Source organism: Pleurodeles waltl, chromosome 7, assembly GCF_031143425.1.
Source record: "Pleurodeles waltl isolate 20211129_DDA chromosome 7, aPleWal1.hap1.20221129, whole genome shotgun sequence".
NCBI classification, from domain to species: domain Eukaryota; kingdom Metazoa; phylum Chordata; class Amphibia; order Caudata; family Salamandridae; genus Pleurodeles; species Pleurodeles waltl.
This window is the reverse complement of record NC_090446.1, coordinates 994,834,181-994,855,556: the sequence shown is the minus strand read 5'-3', so window position 1 is coordinate 994,855,556 and position 21,376 is coordinate 994,834,181. Positions and strand designations below refer to the sequence as shown.

Sequence of the window (21,376 nt, the reverse complement as noted above, 5' to 3'; positions counted from 1 at the left end):
TGTTGAAAAAAAAATCAGAGAAATGTAGGGGCCCCAGGCATACATGCCAACCCTCCCGATTCAGACGGGAGACTACCGATTTTATGTCTAATCTCATGCTTCCCAATTCCTACATGTAAAACCCAATTCCTCTGCCGGCTTCAGCTGACAGGGCCTGGTCTTGTGTAACTTGTAGTATGCACTGCCAATAACCTGCTTCTGCAGGCCATTGCACATCACATGCATCAAGCGCTTGCTGCCTGCTATAGCTCTTTCTCCGTGCTCCTGACAGGTATGGAAAAAAAAAAGGACATTTGAGTATCTATTATCTAATCCTGCAGCAGTAGACTTGCAAATCCCGTACATAACAGTAATCCTGTTCAAGCCCCAGTAGAAGTCAATGTGGGAAATTCATTCTCCCAATTTTTTTCTAGAAATCTTCTGCTTTTATCTTCTAAAATGTTGGCATGTATGCTCCGGTACAGCACTATGGGCCAGATGTATCATCCGATTTTGCACTCGCAAACAGCGAAATCGGCCGTTTGCGAGTGCAAAATCGGGGTCTGCAATGCATCAAATGCATTCGCAGACCAAATACCGAAAATCGCAAAAATTGCGATTTTCTGCATTGCGACCAGTATTTTGCGAATTGCAATTAGCGATTCGCAAAATCCAGGTCGCAATGACAGTCTGCAAAAAATCGCAAATTGCGATTTTTCGCAGAATGGTATTTTGCAAGTGCAAAATACCATGTCCAGCCACCAGGTGATAACCTGGTGCAAAATTTAAAAATGCAGTAAAACTGCATTTTTAAATTTGGAATGTAAAGCACACATGCCCTTTTGGCATGTGTGTCCTTTACATGTCTAAAAAAACAAAATGGGGTGCAGGAGAGGGGGCCTAAGGCCCCCAGCACCCTGGCCCTTTGCTTTTCTCAAATTGCGATTTCTGTTTCAGAAATCGCAATTTGCGAAAATGCTAATAATTCGCAGCTATGAGCCAACAGGCCCATAGCTGCGAATGGGGCCTGTATCGCAATTTGCGATTCGGTAATTGCATTAGCGATTTTTAAGAAATCGCAATTACCGAATCGCAAATGTGATACATGGCCCTTTGCGATTCGGTAATTGCGATTTCTTAAAAATCGCAATTACCGAATCGCACTAGGCCAGATTCATACATCTGGCCCTAAATGAATTAGCCTTATCACGTCGCTCTCCAGTCCCTGAATGCAGTGCTTTAAATGGGGTTAAAAAAACTGCAGGTCCTCATCAAATTGGTCAGTGGGGGTGGGGAGGTTTAAAGGAGGCGGGGATAGAGGCGAGTTAAGGGTGGGCCTAATGACAACCATTTACAGGCCTCAATATATTTTTTGGGGGGGTAATGATGACAAAATGCTTCAATCTCTATTGTATTATTGGTGCTTTGCATGTATTAAGAATAATTTTTTACACTCTTTCAAATGTTGCAAATGTGAAGATTGGTTGTGCACAAACGGCAAATGAATCACATTTTAATGTTGATATTATACACAGTTTCAGCTACCGTGTGCAGCTTATAGAAGAAAATCAGACAACGATTTTATACCAACCAATACTAATAGACAGCTTGTAACTATCAGGTTTCCCTTTTAACAGGCCACAGCTTAGTTAAACAATAAATTCAGAAAGCACAACCAGGTAAATTACTAGAGCAATAACAAAAAGATGTGGGCTGCATTTGGCAGCTTGGGAATTGGCAATACATGTTACAAAAAGACCAGCAGTGATGAAAAAAAGCCTCCACATAGATTTGCAGAGGGACTTTTCTTCCCCCTGGTTGCATGAACAATAAGCTGTCTCATCAGCTTATCTCATTGCAGCCATGTTTTAACATCTGGTAGTGGTTCAAACCTTTGAATGGGTGGGCTTAGAACATTTAAAAAAAAGAAGGGATGACAGACGATTTGTGGAAAGAGATTTTCTCTTTGTTGTGAGCAGATCATTCATGCAGCTAAAATTTCTTTCACATTCACTTGTGGACATAGCATGATCACAATACTGATCTTTCTCGAGGACCTTCTGCTAGTTCACTGTGCCCTATTCATTCATAATAGTTTGTTGTTGTTCATGTAACTAGTCTGTTATGCCGTCTCTGCATGACATTAGCTAGAGTGGCCAGAATGAATATTCATGTAGTAGTATAGTGTTTGAGCACTAAGGCAATATGGCATTTAATAAAACTGTACTCTGGTTGGCTAACACGATGATGGTTTTGCTAACACCATTAAGAATCTTCACTTTCTGTTCTGTTTTATAAGATTTTCTATATAAATCCCTGATTTTAGGGGTTTGCCAAAAGAGTTTCCAATTCTACTATGTGTGTTTCTCTATTGATTTCACTGCTCATTTGGGGCTTAGGATAATTCTGACTTTGCACTATCCTGTAATGCTCTATATACTAATAACCTTCATTGCTGACTCTATCATATTGTTTGAATTTCTGTAAAAAATATTTTAAACTTATTCTGCTGATCTAGAAATTAATTATTGATTGGGCGTTTACTGGGTCTATTGTGTTTTTGATGTCTGTGGAAGTGCCTTTATCGTGGGGACACATTGCCTTATGAAATCAAGGTTTAACACTGTTTCTGAATCATCAGTTCTTTAGCCAAGTTATTGGGATAAAGTTTGGGGTGTTCACATTTGGGAGTTTCCCATGTTCACAGCTTAAAGAAGGTAGTTATGTAGAATGGCTGACACATGAGAGTTTGAGACTCTGGTGGTTGATGTGTAAATGAGAGGAGGCATTATACTTGGAGAAGAGTACCTGAGTGCAATGAAAGTATTGTTAAAGGAGTTGAAGGTATCTGTGGTGGGAGTGGATGGTACGGGACAGGGATTGAAGTTGCCTGCATGGGGTGCTAAATATCTGACAGGTGTGGCAGAGGACCTAAAAATGGAGCATACTCTTTGGTGATGGACAAGAGAGTGAAGAACAGAAAGCACATGAGAGAATGTGATGAATAAATACTAGGGGAAAGAGGGGCGATTATTAGGAGATAGACCTGATAAAAAGTGCAAGAGTAAGGATACAGTAGAGAGTACCTCTTATTTCCTCACAGATCCATGTACCCTGATACTCTTCTGTGAGCTCTTGTGCCCTGCCACTATGACCCCTGAGTGACCTACCCATCTGCCCAAGGGTGCACCTTTCTCAGTACTTTCTTTGTACCTGAACCCTCTGTGGTCCCTGACTCTGTAACCTCCAGTAGTCTTGGATCTATCCCCACTTCACCATCCGGTTCCTTTGTCCATGTGTTCTCTTGTACCCTGTAGTACTCTCTGACATCTCTCCTCTGAAACTTCACTGCATCACTGCCCACTACTTCTGCACCCTCAGTGCACTACCTCTCTACCCTCTGTCATCTCTGCCTCTGCACACTCAGGACACTGCATCTCTACTCTGTAACATCTCTGCCTCTGCACCCTCAATGCACTGCATCTCTACCCTGTAACATGTCTGCCTTCTCACCCTCAGGGCACTGCATCTCTGATGTCTGGTATAGCTGCACCCTCAGTGCACTGCATCTCTACCTTTTGACATCACTGAACCCTCAATGCACTGCATCTCTACTCTCTGACATCTCTGTGCCCTCAGTGCACTGTATCTCTACCCTCTGGTGTGTCCGCCTATGTACCCTAAGTGTACGGCATCTCTACCCCCAGTACCTCTACACCCTCTGGTGCCTCTGCCAGTCACTCCTCTGTACCGTCACTGAATAATACAGCACAGTGCAGCGACACCACCTAAGGAGTTCTAGGGAAATGTGACATTCATTACACCAGTTCACAAGTAAGCTGATTTGCAAACTGAGGCCAGAAGGCTGCTTGCATTACACAGGCTCTGTGTGTGTAGAGCAGGGACATCTTAAGGATTTTTTTGGGGGCCCTGGGCCAAGTGCATTTTGGGTTCCCCTGTTTGGAACAGTATTGAATTGATGATCCAGTTTCAGGTCTTTCATGCCCTCTTTGGCCAGGTCACTCACAGGGCACAGGCACACTGGTCCAACTTCTAAATGTGTTTATATCTAATATTCATTGATAGTGACAACAGCAGCAGCTCACTAATATTACTGCAAATAATCTACTTGACACCCTCCAATTTCTCATATGTGTGGTCCTGTTTTGATCCAAAAGAACCTTCTTTTAATGGATGTTGCATGAAACATAAGCACAACATTTATATGCAAAATGTCTGTAATAGACCCTCACACATCGCCCACATTAAAAATACATTTAACGAAAATAGTATTTCAAACAATCTGTTTAAAGATTTATTCAAGGTTATCAGAGCAAAGCTTTCTGCAGAACAGAGCTAGCTCTATCAGGGGGTCCCCTGAAAGGCTGGGGCCCTGGGCCAGATCCCACTTTGCCCATGCCTTAATACATCTCTGGTGTAGGATGCACTTCAAAGCCCAGGAACGCACACTGGTCAAATGCTTCTATAACATGTTTATCAACTCTGGAAGCTGTAGCTACAAAGAACTAGTGTGTCCATCATCTGCCTTTACTGAGCTCTTGAATAATGGTTTGACATTCAACTGCATGTTAAAAATACAGTTCGGTATAGCATCAATAAAAAGTAAATAGAGGCATCAGGGTGGGTGCTGTGCGGTATTTTATGCACTTTTTTATAATGCGAACTTGCTCCAAAGGTACTGGAGCACTTTACCTGAGCACCTGTTGAGCACCAGTTACATTACACAAAGAGGGGCAGCTGCTGCACGGGGTCGGCTGCAGGAACAGAGGCACCAGCTGGCCCCACCCCACTCCGAGCCCAGCAGAGCAGCTGCAATCAAAGGCAGAGCGATGGAATTTATTCTTTGGCACTACTGGAACCCAGGATTGGTTGAGCCCTTTCAAGAGGTGTAAGATATGGTGCTGGGGTGAAGCGCCGCAGCCACCCCTGCATTACACAAGGACTCATTCATTTGTTTTTAGACACGGGTAGATTGGGGTGGCGTGCAGGTCACTTACCTATGTGTTGGAGTTGCAGAAGGTTCCTCAGTGGGTTTGACTGGTGCTGATGGCAAACCAGCTTATTGCAGGTACTCTTCTCTGCCTCCTTGTCGGTGGAATTCTGTGGCTCTTTGTTTTCCGTTCTGCTTCACTGGCAAAGAAGAAAAGGAAAGCCATAGCAAATTTTGCTTTTTAAAGTGCTTCCCTTTCTTCCTGACACACAGCTACCTGGTGGATGACATCACATGTTGCTCTGCCATGGCTCGTTACTACTGGTGTGAAATAGCCATCATGTGAGAATGCTCCGCAGTGTAGAAATGTGATGCATGCTCAGATGACTGTGACTGGAAATGCCTACTTGATGCAGTGAATGCTGGTAGTCTCTCTGGTAACGGAAAAGTTCCGGTACACTTGGGGGAAGTGGTGGTACTCAGTGCCGGTGAGTGCTAGCCTATTTAAAGCACTGCATAAATGCCTTTCCTCACCCGTTCTCGACTATACATGCCAACATTTTAGAGCAGGCAAGTAGGAAATTAATAAAATAGTTGGAGAACTTATTTTCCACATTGACTTGGACTGAAGCAGAGGCAATCTGTCTGAATCAGGTCTATTGGCATGTATGGTGACAGACAATCAGCATTTAATTTTTAGCAGTTTAATAACATGGCACAAACAAAAATAGCGTTCTAAAGTCTGATTTTTGTATGCGCTATGTAAAACCGCCAAAAATTAAATGTTGAAGCCTGTTACGCCCTCTAGTCTCCCTCTGCAACAAATAAGGGAGAAGGGTTGTGGCTCAGAATACATATTTTCAAGCTGCCTTCTTTCCAGCAGTTAATGGTTCAGCAATCCAAATTGGGTTTCTACATGCAGGAATCTGGAGGCTATTAAGTAGTCTCCTGCCTGAATCAGGAGGGTTGGCATGTATGCTCCCAACTGCCAACCCTCAGCATTCTAATGTCTGCTTGAAATGTTACACACACACACACAAGCACATGAGGAGGGAGGAAGAGAGAGGAGGAAAGCTAGACGAGGATAACGACATAGGTAAAACAATAATCAGTAAATGTATGAAGGGTTATGTTTCAGCAGCACATAACAATAAAACATCTTAGCCCTTTTTGGGGGAAGTTAATGCAGTACCTAATTCTTGAATTTAAATGGCATGCCTACATTACATGAGGAGAAGCCGCGCAACACATTCTCCATTCAGAACATCTAATCTGAATCCAGCAGGCCCTTGAGACATGGTAATTAGGGTTGTGATTGCACAAAGGCAGAAGTTCTGCTATATAGGGAGGTATTGCCTGTGTAGAATCCCACACCTCTATCACTGCTAACATTGGGAAAGGGTTCAGGTACCTTACAATGACCAGTAACTTATCCTGCATGTGAAACATGTCACCAGTTCGCATTTTCCAGCATTATAGCTGACCCCGAGTATTTAATTACCAGCAATGGACCCCTGAACTTGCCACTACTGAATTTAAAAGGACGCTTAAACCATATTACCAGTACATATTCTACTTGGAGTCACAGCTTTTCTCTAAGTATAAAATAATTTAATTTGGAACGTTTCTTTTCAACTGCATCCTGCATTGTTTCTTTTTGTTATCTTCATCTATATTGACACCCCTTGCCCTTTCTTTGAACCAGTGAGACTGTATATCGGTTAGAGGATTTCTACTCCTCGTTAAATAACACCTGGTCCCCTTAGTTACACTTTGAGGAGGGGTACGTTATGCCCAAAGATGAGTTTTTAGGGTGTTTCTCACAGGTAAGTTGCCTTCTAAGGCCAATTGTATGGTGTCCTTTATTATGCAGTTTGCTCTATCAACCTACCCATTACTTTAGGGCTATCAGAAAGAGGAATACCAGAAGACTTAAAAAAAATTAAAAAAAAGAATTAGGCCACAGCCTACCAGACAGCGCAGTTGTGTGGTATGCGGACATCTTGTGGAGTTTCCTGGGAATGTATTCTGCCCATTGCTTGCCATTGGCTTTGTGGTTTTGTAATTCACGTTTTTGGGAATTCCATTCGCCTCTGGCTTTATTTGTTTAAGCCTCCCAAGCTCAAGTTTGTACTTCCTTATGCCAAAGCTGTGTTTACTGTATTCTTCCACAAATTTGTTTTCTGTAATAAACAGGCCTGTAGATTTTGTTATCTCGTCACATTTGCTGGGCATTCAGAGACCGAGGTCAAATGTCAAGCTGTATCTTCATGGAAGCCTGATGTTTACTTTGCTTTCGGCTGACTTCAAAGTTAGAGCATTTATAGGAAAGAGGAGTTGCCGCGTACTTTCTCTATAGAGGCTACTTGTACCCTTTTTAAAATTTTATTTCAGATATAGCCATCTCAAAAGGTATCTCATTCTTCAGCTGCACAAAACATTTGCCTTTCAATTGTGGGGCATGAATCTCATTATTGGTATTGTCAGGGTAAGTGAAAGCATGACCATTTCTAAAATCATATTTGAAAACTATTAAGCAATTTACACTGCTTATGGCCCATTTACTGTCAAGCACATGTTAAAATATTTTCACAAGAAAGAGCCAGCCAGGTTGTTACACAAATTAACAGTGCTTGCTTTTCACTTTGACGTGTAAAGCATATGCTTTATTTATGACATCTGTGGCAACTCGTTTTGGAGGGATGGATAAGTTTAAAGGCACTTGTTATGAAAGCTTTGTATTTATGTTTAGCTACACGATAATCATGTATTTTCTCTGCAACTGTGCCTATTTCGAAACACATATATTATTACTGGATATAAATGATTTCCTCATTTATCCTTGCAGGCACTGGGGTCCTGATTTGAATGGTGCAGTGGCCGAAAGGTCTAGGAAACCCCCTGAACACCGATTATGTTTGTAATTTACTGCTAAACAAGCAGTCACACGTGCAGTTACCTCACAAGCACTAGGGCCTGGATTTGAATGGATCAGCAGGTGCAATAGCACAGTGGTCAAAACATCTAGGAAACCCACTGAACACCAATTATTGCTCTATTATATAGTACTAATAGACATTAATAGGCAATAGGGCCATAATTTGAATGATACAGCAGGTGCAGTGGCTCAGGGGCCAAAAGGTCTAGGAAACTGACTTAACACTAATTATTGCTATACTTTACTACTACCCCCAACTCAAAATCAGCTATGACCGATATCACCCTGCTGCCTAGTGACCGTCTGCATTCCCAGTGCTCCCATTGGTAATGTGTGAGCACCGCCACCTCCACTGCCGCCACCCTGCTTCCTCACCCTTTCTCTCTCCCCTCATGTGCTTCCTCCCTCACAGGCTTCCTCTTCTACTCACTTAGTACACTGGCACAACTTAAATGTGTATGAATCACCCTTTTTCACAGTATGTTATAAATAGCACTTTACATTTCTATAAAGTATTTCCGCGCTTTATAAGAGCACTAGTTCCACTACACGAAGACACTCTTTTTATGGCATTGGGGAGATAACATGATTTGGCCAGAATCACAGGATGTTGAACCAACGCCAAGACTGGAACATGGTTCTCCAAGCCGGCATCTCTTTCCATTGCTTCACATCTTTTTTATAGTCATCTGCAACATGTACACAAAGATTGACAAAGACAATAGACTTTGTATAGGTGAAACCTATAGGTTTTGCCAATGCTTGTCCTTTATTGTTACATATAATACCGTCTTGAAATACATACCTTCAGGATGTGCACTGTATGAAACTTCTCCAACATTTGATTTTACTAAAATGTTGTCCATGTATAATAGCAACTTAGGCCGTCCAGAGGGTGCACATAAGTGACTTGCCTTTTAGTTCACTATTAGCATTGTCAGGGTGGGTGAAAGCATAAATGTTTCAAAATTCATGTTTGAAAACTATTCCTTAAAAACAATACTTGCACTGATTAAGGGCCGGATTTAGATATTGGTGGATGAGTTACTCTGTCACAATGGTGACAGGTATCCCGTTTGCCGAAATCTGAATGGGATTTCGACTTCAGCAGACAGGATATCCATCACTGTTGTGACAGAGTAACTCATCTGCCAATATCTAAATCAGGTCTTTAGTCTGATGTACTAATAATACTAGGATGACACAGTTCTGCATGTGAATTAAATACATTTTTGGAATTTTTAAAAAGGCTTTTTCATATTTTACACGTCTGTTGCAGAATGTCTTTAAAAATGAAGGTGGCCCAAAAGTTACCTGTGCAGGATAGCTGATATTTGAAAATGTTGTTAAATGTGCAAATGCCAGTGGCGTCTTGGCGCTGAAGATCATAACCGTAACTTACAAGAAACCAAGGTCAGGATTCATCTAGCCATCAAAGCCTCCAGAGAACAACTAGGGTTTAAGCTGCTTTCCAAAGGCCAGGTAGCTTGTCTGGGCTCTCTACTGAAGAGGTAGTTTATTCCACATTAGTTGTGTAGTGTAATTTTGCCTATTAATTGTTCTGGGAGCTGATGATCTTAGCACTCTCTGGGGCTGATATCAAACAAACTTTCTCTTCAAATAGTCTGGGGCCGTACTATATAGGGATTTTTGTGTAAGGCAGAGCGCTTTGAGCTTGATTCTCTCCCTTACAGATAACCAATAAAGATGCTTTGAAGTTTTTGCCACAGATTGGAATTTAGGGATCTTCATCATGAACCGAGCTGCTGCATTTTGAAGACATTGAAGTTTCTTTAAGGAACGTTGAGCAATCCCTAGATATAAGGCATTACAATAATCCAGTTTATATAAAATTAGTGAAGTTACCACAGTCTTCTGTAACTCCAACGGAATGTACTGACACTCCTTCCTGATCTTAGGAAGTAGCACGCCAATGTCAATTTATTAATCTGGGAATCAAAATCTAAGGCTTGATCAAAAACAATTCCCAGGTTTTTGGCTGCAGGTCTGGGTACAGACAAAGTTCCCTAGTTTTGTGGCAACCAGGCGCCATTCCAGACCGGATCTGACTTAGCAAAAAAAAGAACCTCTGTTTTGTTGCAGTTCAAAAGCAAGCTGTTGCTATTCGTCCAATGGATGATAGCCCTGATGCAGCTACTAAAATGGTAGCTGTGGTCTGGGAATTGTCTAGGATGGAAACAATTGTGTGTCATCTGCATAAGCCACCGGGATCAAATCAAAAGAGCGAATTAAGTTAGCTAAAGGGGCAACATAAATCTTAAACAAGGTCAGGCTCAAAGGCGAGTCCTTTGGTACTCTACAAGCCAAGGAGAAAGACTTTTATAACAAATCACCCAGGGCCACTGATTGCTCTCTTTGGGATAGAAAATACTCCAACAGATCTAATGCCTCCGATACCGATGTCTGCCAGCCTGGCTACCAAAAATTAATGGTTGACATTATCGAAGGCCGCAGATAGATCCAGCAGCACCAAGGCAGCCTGCCCACCTGAGTCCAGAATACTTCGCACTTGGTCTGCCGCCATAATTAGAGCCGTCTCGGTACTATTGAACGGTTTGAACCCAAACTGAGTTGTGTCTAATAACTCAGTCTCCTCCACATATTTAGATAACATACCATTCATATGTCTTTCCAGCACTTTGACTGGAAACAGTAAGCATGAAATTTGGCAATAGATTTTTTACCTCCTTCGGATTCAATGATGGCTTTTTTAACAGTGGAAGGATAGATGCTGCTTTCCAACCCAGCAGGAAAATGCCTGAACCCACAATAGAATTAAAAAGCAAAGTCAAAGTAGGGGCAACCACTTGCACTAACTTGTGCAATCACATTAGTCTGAAGGGCCCCCCGATTTAGTGTGAAGCATCAACTAATTCACCTGGTCAAATGTAGGGCTAGGGAAGTTCACTAAGGCCTTTGTCCTTGGTGGTGTTATACCTTAACCAGAAGAAGGAACAAATCCGTCATTTTTACCACTTATCTCTTTAAAAAATTTCTTCAACTTATTTTGAAAATAATCTGCTAACTGGTTACAAAATAACTCACAGGAAGTTGGTGAGGGCCCGGAGGGAACTCTGCCCAGGAGCTCGATTGCTTTTAAAAATTCCCTCGCATAATTTTCCACACCACAGATTTTATCTGAGAAGGATACCCTAATTACTTACTTTCATGTCGATTAACTTGTAAATAAATGATTGCCAGTGTTGGTCAGGGGGTCCCATGCAAAGGTCAGGAGTGCACTTGCAGCCCCGGGACTGTAGATCTACAGGGATATTACAATATAGATTAGACAGCAGTGCTGGCTTCATTGCAGCATAGCGGCAAGTAAAAAAAACAAAACACAATAACACAGTCAATGCTGGCTGTGTCGTAAAGTTTTTTTATCTTTACTTTCAGCCATTTGCAACATAGCTAAACAACACTGGCAACTCCAATAGATCTTGCATAGGCAAGACCTATTGGCTTTGCCAACATTTGTTACTGAAAGAAATTGTGTTCCATTGTCACTCACCACATATTTTAGGAAACCCTCTTGTAAGAACACTTCTTTAAAGAAATCCAAAACATTTTTATTAGTGGGGCAATATAGAAATTATAAATCAATCCATTTGCTGTAGTAGTCTATTATGACTATGGCATAATGCATTTTAGTGGACATTCTATTAATGGGTCCAATGAGGTCAACTCCCACCTTCTGCCAGGGCCCCCTGGGAGTGTAGCTGGTGTGAGTGGAAATGAGAGCACAGTAATGTTTTTATCAGCATCCTTACATAACTAACATTCATGCATAAACATATCAACATCCTGGATGGCCACTAATATTACATTCTTAACTGTTTTTTGGTACCAGTCATACCTGTGTCTCATGTGTGTTCGGATCAACAAGGAAGGGTCTTGATGATATGGGAGCCACTAGCATATTATTTCTTATGATGACATCTTCCACTGTGGTTAGTGTGCCCTCACCTTCCAATATGGCCTGTGATTCACATCTAATCCCTTCTCTTTTGGCTAACGATTAATAATGAAATTAGAAAAAAAATAATACTGAGAGTCATCAACGGTAGGTATCATCCAATCCATTTTACTTAGGATGTTCTCATAATCTGGCTTATTCAACAAGTACGCAATGGCACTATCATCCTCTGTTTCACACATATCATCCTCACATGTGCCATCAACACTTGCAATGTGAGATAAAACAATCAGATATTATAATGGATTTTCCTGGAAGACACTCTACAACAATTAATATATATGAACAGTTTACAAGCCAGTTTGTTTGTATGAGGTAAAACTTTGTGTGAATTACATTTACTCAGTATACTCACTAGTGGTTCATGATTAATTCTGAAAAGAAATGGCCTACCCCATAAGGAGCTTTGAAATTTGGATACAGCCCAAACACATATTGGGAGTTCATTCTGTGTTATAGAGTACTTAATTTCAGGTCCTCTTAACTTGCGTCAGATCCCTTTTGGCTCAGCAGGGTTCCCAGACCCATTTGACTGACAACAGTTACTACAGAATGCAGGGATTCATTGAATGATTTAAATGATGAGGCTCTCTTTAATTCTTCTTTGGGATTTTGCATGTTTTCTTCACACTTATCATTCCATGTAAATTCAACATCCTTCTTTGTTAAAAGGCACGCAAGTTTAACTTTTAAATCTCAAGTAAAATTCACACAGACCAAGAAAAGATCTCAGTTCAACCCAACCCTGTTGGAAGGCAGTGGCAAATTAATAATAGCAGAGATCGAGATAGGCTTGGGCTTGATTCCGTCAGGATAAGTGATGTGACCCAAATATTCTATCATGTCTTTGAAAAATAATTTGCATTTCTCCTTTTTAGAATCAAGCCGCTCGCTTGGATCCTTTTAAGCGCTTCCCTTACACCTTTTGTTAGCCTTCGTGATGTTTGAAGAAGTCTCTGACACCTGCCATTCGTTCAAACAGTTTATTCATAACATTTTGCAATGCAGCCAAGGCTGAATTGAGGCTGAAAGACATCAGGTAAAATCAGAATGCTCCTTTAGAAGTCATTGAGGTCATGTGAATCCTTGTGCAACATGATCTGGTGATAAGCAGCTGTGAAGGTGAATGTAGAGAATACCTTTGCATTGCCCAAAATGGCCACCATTTCAAACACATGGGTAATGGTTGATTTTCTACAATCACCTATTCAACTTGCGTAAGTCAATGCATAGTCTAATCTTGCATTCTTCTTTTTGACTATCATGACAGGAGACAGCCATGAAGAGACGGATATGAGTACAATTATTATAACCCTACAGCCATTTGTTTAAGATATTGCCACATGGGTTGATTTGCATACCTTTTGTTTAATTGGTACAAAAGTCTTCTGTAGCTTAGTGTAGATTTGAAACTTTCTCAGTTGAAACAGAATCAGATTCTTGAAGAATATTGTCAGAATCCAGTATGGTAACAATAAACACACAGGGTGATTTACACAGCTTTACTAACATGCGGAGACTCTGTTGTTCAGACCAACCCAAAATGCAGATACCATGGTTAACTACATATGCACTGGCTTTAGCAGTTCTGTCTGTAGAACTGAGACATGCATTGAAGGCACTTCACAAGATTGATCTTATGCCTGCCGTATGTACCAAGCATGATGCGGCTGGGTTGAAGTTCTTCCTTTGTTGGAAGCCTTTCCTGTTCTTCCTTAGAGATGATAGTGTAAATCAACATCAACAAGAAAGTTCGCATCTTGCTGATTAACTTTGAGAGTGCATTTCTGGTGAACATTTGAATCACACTAATCCAGAATTGCGACCACCAACATGAGATTTTCTAGTTGTTCACGATTATCATCAATCTCATTATCACCCTGGATCGCAAATATCTTCCTTTGACAACCACTTGCACAACATACCTTGGCAAAATAATAATTTTTTCCAAACTTGTGACACTCCTTTCCAAGTGCAGAACAGTTTCGGTAAGAGGCCCCATGATTACTGGATCTGCAACAGTAGCATTCATTCTTGCTAACCTCCTTATGGTTACGTTTTGGCTGATTGGTTTTTCCTTTAACCCTTGGAGTTTCATTCTTGGTTTGAACATTGGCGCACATAAGATTTGTCACTGGATAATCCTTCTGGTTTCTTAAGCATTTTAATGCCACGGGCTGATCATTCACAACTCTTGATAGTGCTGAGAACCTTTTCCGGACTGGGATTCTTGTGCTTTAGCACAGGTGCTACATATAATCACTTGGTCACTGGTTGACTTGGCCCTTTCTGCAGAGTCATCACTGTCATGCACTCACCTGGTTCTAACAACGGACACAACACTGGAGCCAATGCTGGATCTCCACTCCCACTCAGGAAGACGCAAGGCCCAGAAACGGTACACTTAGATCCACCAGCTTCCAGAGGAGGAAGGGACAACATAATAAAAGCAACTTGCAGTACAGGCTCTGCTCAACACAGATACTAAATCGCATACAGAATGCGTCATTCCTGAGACCTTCTTGGACTGCAAAGGCGGGCGTTTACGGGACAACAAGAAGAGGCAATTAACTTCAATGAACTACAAGCCTCTACACAATTTACAATGCTCAGCTTCAATAACCAACACTTATAGGTTTCTTCAAAATCACAGCGTAGAGCAGAATAGCCAAGTTCTTGGATAAGAAGCTCTTGAGGAAGAACTTGAAATAAAGATTGGAGCTTCTGACACTCTTGGGGTAACTTGGAACATAGATTAGAGATACTGGCACTTTCAAAATAACACCCAGAACATAGGTGGGTGTAGCTGACACTCCTAAGGAATTCTAGAAACAAGATTATACTCAGTACATAGGTTTGGAGTTACTGGCAGTCCCAAAGTATACCTCAAACAAGGTTATACTTGGTACATAGGCTGGAGTCAGGTACGCTCCCAAGGCATACTGCAAACAAGGTTATACTCAGTACATAGCTTTAGAGTTACTGGCATTCCCGAGGTATGCTAGAAACAAGAATACACTTGGTACATAGGTGTGGCGTTACTGATACTTCCAGGTATACTAGAAACAAGATTATACTCTGTATGTAGGTTGGGGTTGGGGACACTCCCAAGGTATACTGGAAATAAGGTTATTCTCGGTATATAGGGCGGAGTGAGGGACACTCTCAAGATATACTAGAAACAAGGTTCTACTCGATACATAGGTTGGAGTTGGGGACGCCCTCTAGGTATACTGGAAACAAGGTTATTATACTCGGTACATTAGTTGAATGCAAGATTATGGGCCTCATTACGAGTTTGGTGGTCCGTTGACTGTCATGGCCACGGTGGCGCTCCGACTGCCATCAGGCTGGCGGTCGGTCCACCGTATTACCAGAAATACTAGCCTATGGAACAAAGACCAGTATGGTTTCGCCGGCCCCGTCAGGCAGCACACACTGCCACGGTCACAAGGAAGCACAAACAGGCTGGCTGAGACACATTACGAGGATGCGCATCACCAATGTGACTGTGGCGGTCCAACCACCACATCTCAGCAGGCGGAGATGGGGAGTATAAAAGGAGACACTCACCTGGAGGCAGCCTCACACGTCCCCGGCTGTCATGGAGCCTATCACGCAAGTCCTGCCACTGTTGTTGAGAATCGATGGAGCACAAAATCTACGCCACCGTAGGCGCAACCGTAAGTTCACACACCTGCCTGTGTTATTAACCATAACAACAGCTCGTTGTGCCATTATCCACATTTTATGGGTTCACGCTAGGGGCACCAAGTATAGTTCTCATTGTGTGCACAGTCTAAATCATACATAACGATGGACACATTCACAGTGACAATAGGCCCCCTTTGGACAGGTCACTCGCACTGCACAGCGACTCTACACAAAAACACACATCTCGAGCACAGGAATAGTGAAGGCTACACAACATTGTCTCACACATCAACAACAACACACCAGCATCATATATACAATTACAACACATACTCACATTCCTCATAGGCCACGGACTGTTGTCACATACAACACACATATATATGGATGTGGCATGGAACACAAACACCACTCCCAGTAAACAGCCCTGAAATGGACACACACATCATCCATATCACAGCGGTGATGTGGGTGATATGTGTCAATGGAAGGACCATGGCATGCACAATAGACAGAGAGACAAATAGACAAAGAGCACTATGCTAACAATACCTGCACAATAGGGATGGGGGCATCAGAAGCACTCAAGGAAGGAGGCTGCACTGGGGCACATATCACTTTGCACACACCCCTAAAACAACATGTGCACAGGAAATGGTCCTACAGGTGTCACAGGGATAAACACCACTAGATCTATATGACATGTCTATCTGCACAATGGGGAAGTGTAAGTCAACAAAGCAAATACAACTCCAACTGCATGGGACATACAGCTACAGGAAGTAGCTGCAAGGTACACACAGGTACATGGACATATGCACAATCAAATGCAAACAGAGCTAGCACAACTGAACACACTCCAGGTATGCACAAATAAAACTCATGCTGACACACATTATTTGAAACCATAACCCTTATCAGGGGGACAAGTCTAACCCCATAGATGCTCACAATTGACAACACAAGATGAAATGAATACCATAACAAACAGTACACCTTGCATTTACACCCACATATCCATACACTCAACATATACCTTGGTCTTGGGGGACACCAGCACTGCCCACAAAGTCAGATACTGCAACCAACAACAAATGGATCAGCAACCCACACAACTGTAGGCACGCAACATAAGTTACTCAGAAAAACCTAAAGGTAGAAAAGGAATTGCAGGACAAATGTGTACCCAAAACAACTCTGTGGGTTTATTAAATAGTGGAGTTGAAGAGTCCAAGGCCACTGGCCAGTCCATTTAAATTACAACAATAGCACAGTGACTCTCAACTGCCAGGGAACCTCCACAAGAAGGGGCATCAAGTGGGTAGGCAGGCCTTTGGGGTGGGGGGGGGGGGGGGGACAGATATCAAATTTGGGAGGGGAGTTTGGATTTGGGCTTGGCAGGGGTGGGCTGAGGGGAGAGGTATGGGTGCTTGCAGGGGAGGCCTTAGAGGCAGAGGGGAGGTGCTGGGAGGTGGATAGTGGCCTCTTGGGTTTGGGACGGGGTGGAGGGAAGATGGGAAAGGTTAAGGTCAAACAAAAAAAGCTCTCTTAGGGACACAGTGATGGTCATCAGAAGGGGTCAGGATTTGGAGGTCGAGGGAGTGGTTGTCTGCTGTGTTGATGTGGATGTCATGGGTGCGTGCTTCTGGGAGGTAACAGAAGCAAGCAGACAATGACTTTGTGATATGTAGATTTATTGGGAATATGTGCTTTAAATTTATATTGGGGAATGGTTGACAAGAACAGTGATGCGTTCAGTCATGGTGGATTAAATCATTGGAGTAGATGCCACACAATTGTAAGTCCAAAGTCCAGTGTACTCCTTTCAAAGGAAATGGAAGGTGGCTGAAGAACATTCAACAGAGTGAATATGTGGCATGCAAAAGAGGTCCTTTAGGAAGAGGTCACTTGCTAGCGTTGGTGGGTGTTTTGTCAACCGCACCTCCTGGAGCCTTTGCTGCACGTCCCTGCTTGCGTGGTGGTGGTGGGGGATCTGCTGCTACCGAGGAGGTAGTGTCTGGGGTGGGTTCTTCCACTAACAGGCCCTCCCTTTTTAGTGGCTTGTACTGATGAAGGGCCTGGTGTTGCTGCGCCAATGGAAGGGGGAGGTTGTTGTTGACAATCCCTGATCAGGGTACAGTTAATGTCCCTCCCTGTTAGGGAGGCCATGTTGGTATTGTGGGCCTCCCACTGCTCATGCATATCCCTATGGATGTCCCTCTGCAGCTGCTTAATCTTGCGGAGTTCTGCAAGTACCAGGCTCATTATGCCTTGGGACTCCTGATAGATCCCTAAGACGAGGCTGATGGGTTCCTGACCAGGAGCATCCCCAGTTGCCTCATCCCGCTGGCCCATATCATCACTCCCACACACCCTACCCACTGGTTCCAGGACCATCATTGTCTAAGGTGTTGTGCTGCCACTCAGGATCCTGGACTAGGAGCACAAGATGGTAGACACTGTTCTAGGGATATAGGTTGGGTGGCGAATGGCTGCCTGTGATGTCGAGGCAACCGGGCTGGGAGGTGTTGAAGTGGGCACAGTGAGACCCACTGTTGGGGACTGACCACGTACCTCAGGATGTCCTTTCAAACAAATAGAAGAGAACAACTTAACTCGAAATTGGACCAAGTCTTTAATACATGTGGTGCTGGCATTTCTAACCTTACAACCACAAATTTATCATCAACTAAAAGTACTTTCTTAGTATTGGAGAAATCCCTTAAGAAGGAAACTTCCAAATGGTGGGAAGTAGCTTCTCTTAACAAATATCTGGAAAATGATCATATCCCTTGTGGACTTAGAATTCTGATCTTCCCACCCATGGACTCTACCTCTCAGGAGCACCTACAAAAATGGGAAGCCAACTTAAAACTGGCATCAACTAATATGATCAAACAACTTAATGAAATGTCTCAAGAAGAATATGAGAATTATCGACAAGAGGTTGACAACCTTACCTAATGCATAGAAGAAGCCAATTGTGGAGAAATCACCACAAGAAACTATGCCATTCTTAACAGCATAATTGATCGATACGAGGAGGACATCATTCAAAGAAAGAACCGCAAGTTCAGAAGGGATCTCCATGATAACCAACAAGGGAGAGTCTACACTTTTAGCAAAAAGTATGAAAACATTAAGGACTCTAATCTCTCTTTGGACCCACAAAGTTTTCCAGACACCATACCGTCTTCAGAAATAGAATCCTCCGATGACTCTGAAAGATGCCCATCAATTAGAACTCAAGTAAATTTTTCAGAGGAAGCAAGGCGATATGGCCTGGGAACTTTAAAAGATAGATGCGCAAAACCACCAGATACCTCAATGGAAGCACCAAGCACATCAGGTATACAAACGAGAGCTTGCAGTAAAATTACAAGACCTTGAAACCTTACGAACAATTGATAGTAAATCTCTCTGATCATGAGCTTTCCTTAACTGACCAACACATTCTGAATAGAGGTCTTTCTTTTTGTTCCACCAATTATTGGAATATTACTCAAACCAAAATATACCTCTTTAAATTTATACACCATCTCAAACGCAAATCTTTCTTTTCTACTACCTCCCCTCTTCCTCCTCTATCATCTCCCTCACATAATCCTAGTGACTTTTCTGTCCAAAACTTAGAAGATATCAGTTTATTACGAAACCTGTCAAATACTGACGAACCAGACCTTCCACTCTCTTCAATAGCACAAGAATTAGATTTAGAAATTAACCAGTACCACCCCTCTGATTTACGACCTAAATCTACCTTTACCGGCTGTTAATTCTATTGATTTATTTTCAACAGCTGTATTGAGGGACCTTGACAGAGAGTACAGACGCTATTGTGACAAAAGGAAATACCTTCTAACATTAACAGACATCAAGCAACAGCTCTGTCACAACTGAGCAAAAATAGTCAAATTATTATCAAAGAGGCCGACAAAGGTGGGAATATAGTTATACTTAATACCAATGACTATCTACAGGAAGCATATAGACAACTTCAGGATACGAAGTGTTACAAAAAACTCTCTTATAACCCAACAGTTGAAATCCAACAAAGTTTGTCTGACCTCCTGGAGCTTTGGCATTCTCGTCAAACCCTCTCAAGTAAAGAAAAAAGTGCCCTCTTTCTTCAGTTTCCTACCATTCCCACTTTATATCTTCTACCTAAAATACACAAAAAAGGTCACCCACCAAAGGGTAGACCGATAATATCAGGCATCAACTCAGTATGTTCTAAACTGGGTACTTTAATTGATAAGGAACTACAGATTTTTTTGACTAACTTACCCTCTTTTGTCAGGGACACTAAAGACATCCTACAGAAACTACAAAACATTGATTGGCGACCCGACTATTTTCTTGTCACCATTGACGTAGTCAGCCTCTACACATCCATAAAACATAGTGATGGCCTAGAAGCTGTTAGAAAATGCCTTTCTACTAAATCGGTGAAATATACGGTACGCAATTCAATGATTTTGGAAATGTTGAAATTCTGTTTAGAAAATAACTATTTTCTCTTTGACGGACATTTCTATTTGCAACTCCAAGGGACAGCGATGGGGGCAAAATTTGCACCACTGTATGTCTGTATCCTGATTGGTGCGGTTGAAAATTTCTGGCTTTGGAACGATAAAACTGAACATCTTTCACAACATATAGGTGGTCATTCTGACCTCGGCGGTAAAAGGCGCCTACCGCCGGTCAGAAATCCTCCATAATCCCGCCGCGGTCGCGGAAACCCGCCACGGTCATTCTGACCCGCAGAAGGCAAACCTCCGAAAATCCGACCGCCACAACAGACCGCCAGACCAGCGGTCGGCGGAAAGGTGGAGGTGACCAAACCTCCACCGCCACGCCAACAGAAATACGCCCATGCCATTACGACCCACGAATCCACGCGGCGGTCTTTCAAACGCGGTATTCCATTGGCGGGACACACCGGCGCGGTCAGAATACACACAAACGAACAAAACTCACCCACATTGGACGATTTGAATCCCACACACCTGATACACATACACACACCACTCCCACACACACAATACAATATAAAACACCCACCCACATCACCCACAAACCCCTACGCTTAAAAATTCGTAAAGAAGGCAAGAGCGAGACACCAGCATCCAAAACATAACAGCCACAGCCACTCAACACCATCACCCACACACTATCCACACACAAAACAACACACACCACCACACTCAACTCACTTAAATACACATACTCCACCCCACACATCATACACACCACCCCATGGCACCCCAAAGACAACCCCGCTTCACAGACGAAGAACTCAGGGTTATGGTGGAGGAAATCGTTCGTGTAGAGCCCCAGCTGTTCGGCACACAGATACAATACACCAGCATTGCCCGGAGGACGGAGCTATGGCAGAGGATTGTCGACAGGGTGAACGCAGTGGGACAGCACCCCAGAAATCGGGAAGACATCAGGAAGCGATGGAACGACCTACGGGGGAAGGTGCGTTCCATGGTATCCAGGCACAACATCGCCGTGCAGAAGACTGGCGGAGGACCCCCACCTCAACCCCCACAATTCACATCATGGGAGGAGGAAGTCTTGAACATCCTGCATCCTGACGGCCTCGCAGGAGTCGGCGGAGGAATGGATACTGGTAAGTTGAAGCTTCAATACTGCTTCCCCCCCAACTGCATGCCAAATCAGACCCCAACCCTCACCCCCATCCTCGAACCCCACCCTCACCCCCACCCCCATCCTCACCCCCACCCTCACCCCCACCACCATCCTCACCCCCACCCCCAGCACACCTATTCCCCGCCAATGTCTCACCATCACAACCCACACATCCCAAAACCTAGGCCTGCATGCGTCC

General features: G+C 43.0%; 1 protein-coding gene across 5 annotated transcripts in view; it reads left to right on the top strand.

Moving 5' to 3' along the window:
* MTNAP1 (mitochondrial nucleoid associated protein 1) overlaps window positions 1–21,376 on the top strand; it is a 156,157-nt gene that overhangs the window by 898 nt on the left and 133,883 nt on the right. The gene's annotated exons all lie outside the window — the stretch shown is intronic.